The sequence below is a fragment of the Tenrec ecaudatus genome, chromosome X, assembly GCF_050624435.1.
Source record: "Tenrec ecaudatus isolate mTenEca1 chromosome X, mTenEca1.hap1, whole genome shotgun sequence".
In the NCBI taxonomy this organism is placed as follows: Eukaryota; Metazoa; Chordata; class Mammalia; order Afrosoricida; family Tenrecidae; genus Tenrec; species Tenrec ecaudatus.
In genome coordinates, this window is record NC_134548.1 from 1,271,501 (window position 1) to 1,277,500 (window position 6,000).

The window sequence follows — 6,000 nt, forward strand, 5'->3', positions numbered from 1 at the left end:
AGTGGGACGAGGCTGCTGTGAGTGGAGCCTGGCCGCTGTGGGCGGGGCCTGGGAGCTGTGAGCAGGGCCTGGCTGTTGTGAGTGGGGGCGGGGCCTGGGCGCTGTGGGCGGGGCCAGTCTGCTGTGAGTGGGAACAGGCTGCTGTGAGTGGAGCCTGGCCGCTGTGGGCGGGGCCTGGGAGCTGTGAGCAGGGCCTGGCTGTTGTGAGTGGAGCTTGGCTGCTGTGGGCGGGGCCTGACTGCTCTGAGTGGAGCCTGGCCGCTGTGGGCGGGGCCTGGCTGCTGTGAGCTGGACCTGGCTGTTGTGAGTGGGGGCGGGGCCTGGCTGCTGTGGGCGGGACCTGCCTGGTGTGGGCGGGGCCTGCTGCTCCGGTTGCCCTAGCTTCCTATTGAAAGCAGAATGCAGGCCTGCACCCCACACTCCTGTGACGCCCCCTTCCCCTGGGCGCTGGGCACCCACTGGCATCTCCCCGGGGGCCCCACAAGGGAGGATGCCAGGCGCCCGGATGTCGATGAGTCTCAGAGACGTGGCGTGGTGGTTACGCGCGAGCTGGGCGCTCACCGCAAGGTCAGCAGTTCGAAACCACCATCCGCTCCTCCGGAAGCAGATGAGGCTTTCCACTCCTGTAAAGAGTAGAAAACAATCTCTTGGAGCCAAGGGGCCCTTTCCCCTCCGTCCCCACAGGGTCGCCGTGAGTCGGGGTTGGCTTGGTGGCAGCGAGTTTAGCTTTCCGTGCTTTTTACGTTTTCATAACTCATTTTATTGGGGCTCTGATCACAATCCGTGCGTGCACGGTGTGAGTGGAGCACGTGTGTGCATCGCTTGCTAGCACGCTTTCCCAAACATCTTTCTGCTTCAGCCCTTAGTATCGGCTCCCCTTTTTTCCCTCCCGCCCTCATGATAAATGACATCTTATTGTGTCCATATCTTACACCGTCCCCTCTCCCTTCACCCACGTTTCTGTTTCTGTTGTGCGTCCCCGCCTCCCGCCCTGGTGGGGTGGGTGGGTTGTGTGTGTCTTTTAATTGCATCTTAAAATTTATCTTTGAAGTGTATCTCAGGCTGCTAACCCCAAGTTCAGCCGTTCAAACCCACCAGCCACCCAGCTGGAAAAAACAGAGGCTTTGTGTGCCCAGAAACTTTGCTTAAGAACCACAGGGGCTTCATGGGGGAGAGGGGAGCGGGGAGGGAGGGGACAAATGCGGAGCTGATACCCAGGGCTCAAGTAGAAAGCAAATGTTTTGAGAATGATGATGGCAACATATGTACAAATGTGCTTGGTACGATGGATGGATGGATGGATGGATGGATGGATGGATGGATGGATGGATGGATGGATGGATGATGATGATTGGAGTTGTAGGAGCCCCCAATAAAATTTATTTATTAATTTGAAACAAAACCACACGGGAGTTCTTTACTGTCCTACAGGAGCGCCATGAATTAAAGTCAACTCAAGGACAGTGAGTTTGGCTTGGTTTTGGGGAGGCCTGGTGGATTCAGATTGGGCTGCAAACCCCAGAGTCTGCAGTCCACACCTGCCTGCCAATCCATGGGAGAAAGACCAGACCGTCTGCTCCTGTGCAGACTGACAGCCTGGGAGACCCACAGGGGGCAGCTCCGCCCTGTCCTGTAGGGCCCCCGAGAGAGTCGGCGTCCACTCGATGGCAGGAGATTCTAAGCAGGAGTGAGTGGTCTGCGGTTTCTCTGAGCTTCAGAAGCAATCTCTGTCCCTGGGTTTCCTCCAGCAACCTTGCTGCAGGGCAGGGTGGGGGGAGGACTTTATGTGTGGATCTCTTGAAGGTGCAGGATCGGCCTCCTGCTTGACCTTCAGAGAAGCAGAGGTCAGTGCCAGGTCCCCAGCCCACACTTGTCAGGATCTCAGAGATATCTTGTCCTTGGAGAGGGAGAGGTTTTGGGGGGGTGGATCAAAGAGGGAGCTAAGGTCTTCCATTCTGGGTTGGCCCCGCCACTCCCAGGCAGGCATCCCTGGTTCTGCATTCTGGCTTGATGGCCCTCTGTCCCCTGTTCCTGCAAGTTCCTTTCTGGGCAAGTCTTTGACCCCTAGGGCTGGCAGGGCTCTGACCACTCCCTGCAGGACCCGCCAGTTAGCTTAGAGCCCTTTGTGACCTGGTCACATCTCCACCCACCCACTGCCTGTGGGCCCTGCCCGCCCCACCTCTGTCCTACGAGATTCCATCTTGACAGGCTGCAGGCTAAAAGGCTGAGGTTCCAGCTTTTCCAAAGGGGCCCCTGAATATATTCCTTCATCTTTCCCTCCCCTTCTCCCCCCCTGACCCCCCAAGCTTGCTGAATGAAGCTCCCATCCCCTCCGCCCCTAGATGTAGACATCTCTCAGTGAGAGGCAGCCTGGAGGATGTTTATTGTCTCCCAATAGGAGGCTGGCAGGGCATGGGTGGTGCTAGTTACACCTCGGCTGACCCCCAGAGGTCAGCCATTGGAAACCCCCAGCCACTGCTCGGGAGAAAGACGGTACTTTCTGTTTCCCCTGAAAAGAGATAGAGTCTCAGGGGAAGATAGGGGTAAATGGGGGGCTTACGAGGGCCAGCACAAGAAGAAAACTGCATCACGTGTAAACTACATGCCAATGAAACGACTCCTTTTGAAACAAGGAATATTTACAGCCTCCGGATCCCTCCGGGGCAGCTCTGCTCTGTCCCATTGGAGGCAGACTGTGCCCCAATCGACTCCATCTCTGCGACCTGTGTGGGCCGTGTGGGGGTGTCTACAAAACTGGGTTCTTATTAAAAGAGAAGTTGATGTTACAGCGTGAAACTGGACAGGAGTCAGCTCTGTGCACCTGGAGGCCTAGTGGTTACAGGTTTGGGCTGCGATGAAAAATGGGCTTCCCACCCCCATCAAGAGTTACAGTCTCAGAGACCCACAGGGGCGCCGTGAGTCAGCACTGACTCCATGGAGGGAGGAGACGCACAGGGGGCGCCTTGAGTCAGCACTGACTGATGGAGGGAGGAGACCCACAGGGGGCGCCGTGAGTCAGCACTGACTCCATGGAGGGAGGAGACCCACAGGGGGCGCCGTGAGTCAGCACTGACTGATGGAGGGAGGAGACCCACAGGGGGCGCCGTGAGTCAGCACTGACTCCATGGAGGGAGGAGACCCACAGGGGGCGCCGTGAGTCAGCACTGACTCCATGGAGGGAGGAGACCCACAGGGGGCGCCGTGAGTCAGCACTGACTCCATGGAGGGAGGAGACCCACAGGGGCGCCGTGAGTCAGCACTGACTGATGGAGGGAGGAGACGCACAGGGGGCGCCGTGAGTCAGCACTGACTCCATGGAGGAAGGAGACCCACAGGGGGCGCCGTGAGTCAGCACTGACTCCATGGAGGGAGGAGACGCACAGGGGGCGCCGTGAGTCAGCACTGACTCCATGGAGGGAGGAGACGCACAGGGGGCGCCGTGAGTCAGCACTGACTGATGGAGGGAGGAGACCCACAGGGGGCGCCGTGAGTCAGCACTGACTGATGGAGGGAGGAGACCCACAGGGGGCGCCGTGAGTCAGCACTGACTCCATGGAGGGAGGAGACGCACAGGGGGCGCCTTGAGTCAGCACTGACTGATGGAGGGAGGAGACCCACAGGGGGCGCCGTGAGTCAGCACTGACTCCATGGAGGGAGGAGACCCACAGGGGGCGCCGTGAGTCAGCACTGACTGATGGAGGGAGGAGACCCACAGGGGGCGCCGTGAGTCAGCACTGACTCCATGGAGGGAGGAGACCCACAGGGGGCGCCGTGAGTCAGCACTGACTCCATGGAGGGAGGAGACCCACAGGGGGCGCCGTGAGTCAGCACTGACTCCATGGAGGGAGGAGACCCACAGGGGCGCCGTGAGTCAGCACTGACTGATGGAGGGAGGAGACGCACAGGGGGCGCCGTGAGTCAGCACTGACTCCATGGAGGAAGGAGACCCACAGGGGGCGCCGTGAGTCAGCACTGACTCCATGGAGGGAGGAGACCCACAGGGGGCGCCGTGAGTCAGCACTGACTCCATGGAGGGAGGAGACCCACAGGGGGCGCCGTGAGTCGGCACTGACTGATGGAGGGAGGAGACCCTCAGGGGGCGCCGTGAGTCAGCACTGACTCCATGGAGGGAGGAGACCCACAGGGGGCGCCGTGAGTCAGCACTGACTGATGGAGGGAGGAGACCCACAGGGGGCGCCGTGAGTCAGCACTGACTGATGGAGGGAGGAGACCCACAGGGGGCGCCGTGAGTCAGCACTGAGTCCATGGAGGGAGGAGACCCACAGGGGGCGCCGTGAGTCAGCACTGACTTCATGGAGGGAGGAGACCCACAGGGGGCGCCGTGTGTCAGCACTGACTCCATCGAGGGAGGAGACCCTCAGGGGGCGCCGTGAGTCAGCACTGACTGATGGAGGGAGGAGACCCACAGGGGGCGCCGTGAGTCAGCACTGACTCCATGGAGGGAGGAGACCCACAGGGGACGCCGTGAGTCAGCACTGACTCCATGGAGGGAGGAGACCCACAGGGGGCGCCGTGAGTCAGCACTGACTGATGGAGGGAGGAGACCCACAGGGGGCGCCGTGAGTCAGCACTGACTCCATGGAGGGAGGAGACCCACAGGGGGCGCCGTGAGTCAGCACTGACTCCATGGAGGGAGGAGACCCACAGGGGGCGCCGTGAGTCAGCACTGACTGATGGAGGGAGGAGACCCACAGGGGGCGCCGTGAGTCAGCACTGACTGATGGAGGGAGGAGACCCACAGGGGGCGCCGTGAGTCGCGGGCTGTGAGTCTGTCAATGGGTCAGTGGCCTAGGACTTGCCTCCCAAATGCCCCCAGAGGCAAGGACAGTGTCCTGTTTGCAGGGAGGGCGTCTGGGACGGCGCCCTGTGTGGGGGGGCTATGGCCCACGCCTGTGTTAACCTGTGACCTCACACCATGCCGGGGTGCGGCTGCCCCCGACACCTGCCCAGTGGGGGGCCCTAGACCTGCATCGCCCTCGTGCACACGGATCGTGGGGGTCTCTGTGTGAAGGAGCCTCTGGGTGGGTTCCAATCAGCACCCCACCGTTTGCGAGGCTCTGTCTGCAAAGTCTGCAAATGCAGCCCCGCCGTCCGAGTCCTGCTCCGTCCAAATCCAGCTGGACCGTCTCCATTCAGGAGCCGTGATGCAGGTGACCCCACAGGCAGCCGGCCTCCTGCAGGGGTCGTTTGCAAAGGGAGAAACCCGCCCCCCACTGGATGGCCTGGACGTCTACCTTCAAGCAGGCGTTTTCCAGAGGGCAGAGCTGATTTAGCCGTTGGAAACCACCAGCTGCTTCTCTGCACAAAGGTGAGACTCTGCAATCCCGGCAAGAGTTCGTCCTGTGCACCCGCCAGGGCCTTGCCCCTTATAGTGTCTCCAAGCCCTGGAATCGACTCGGCGGCAGCGAGTTTGGGTTTGTGTTGCTGCTTTTGGGGGTGTGGTTCTCTGTCTGCTAACCGCAAGCTCAGCAGTTCAAAGCTCCATCCACTCCCTGGGAGGAAGGCAAGGCTCTGGTCCTGCAAGGACTTACCCTGCAGGGTCACCTGAGCCAGGCTGAGCTCCATTGAGATTTGCAAGTTCCTATGGGCCACCTGTAAGCAGAACATTCCAGAGAACTTTCCCGGAGCCCTGGACGCTCCGGGCCTGGCCTGGAGGAGATCTGTCTTTACATCACAATGGAATGCAGGTTTCTAAGCCCCTTAGAGCAAGTCCTGTGTAAAGTCCCCCTCTCCCCTCATCCAGAGACCTGGTGAGTGTCCCTCTCAGGGACTGGCCCCCCGGCTGACCTGTGCGTTTTAAGTCTCCTTTGCTGCCACTTTCTGCAGTCGGCCCTGCTCCCTCCCAGGGAAAGCCGGCCGGGGAAGAGGGGGCTGCTGACTGGAGATCTGGACGCGACCCTAGGCCATCCCGGCGATGCGGACACTTAAGACGTGGGCATTGCAGGGGTGTTTCACCCGAGCGCAAGCGTCCGGGCTGCC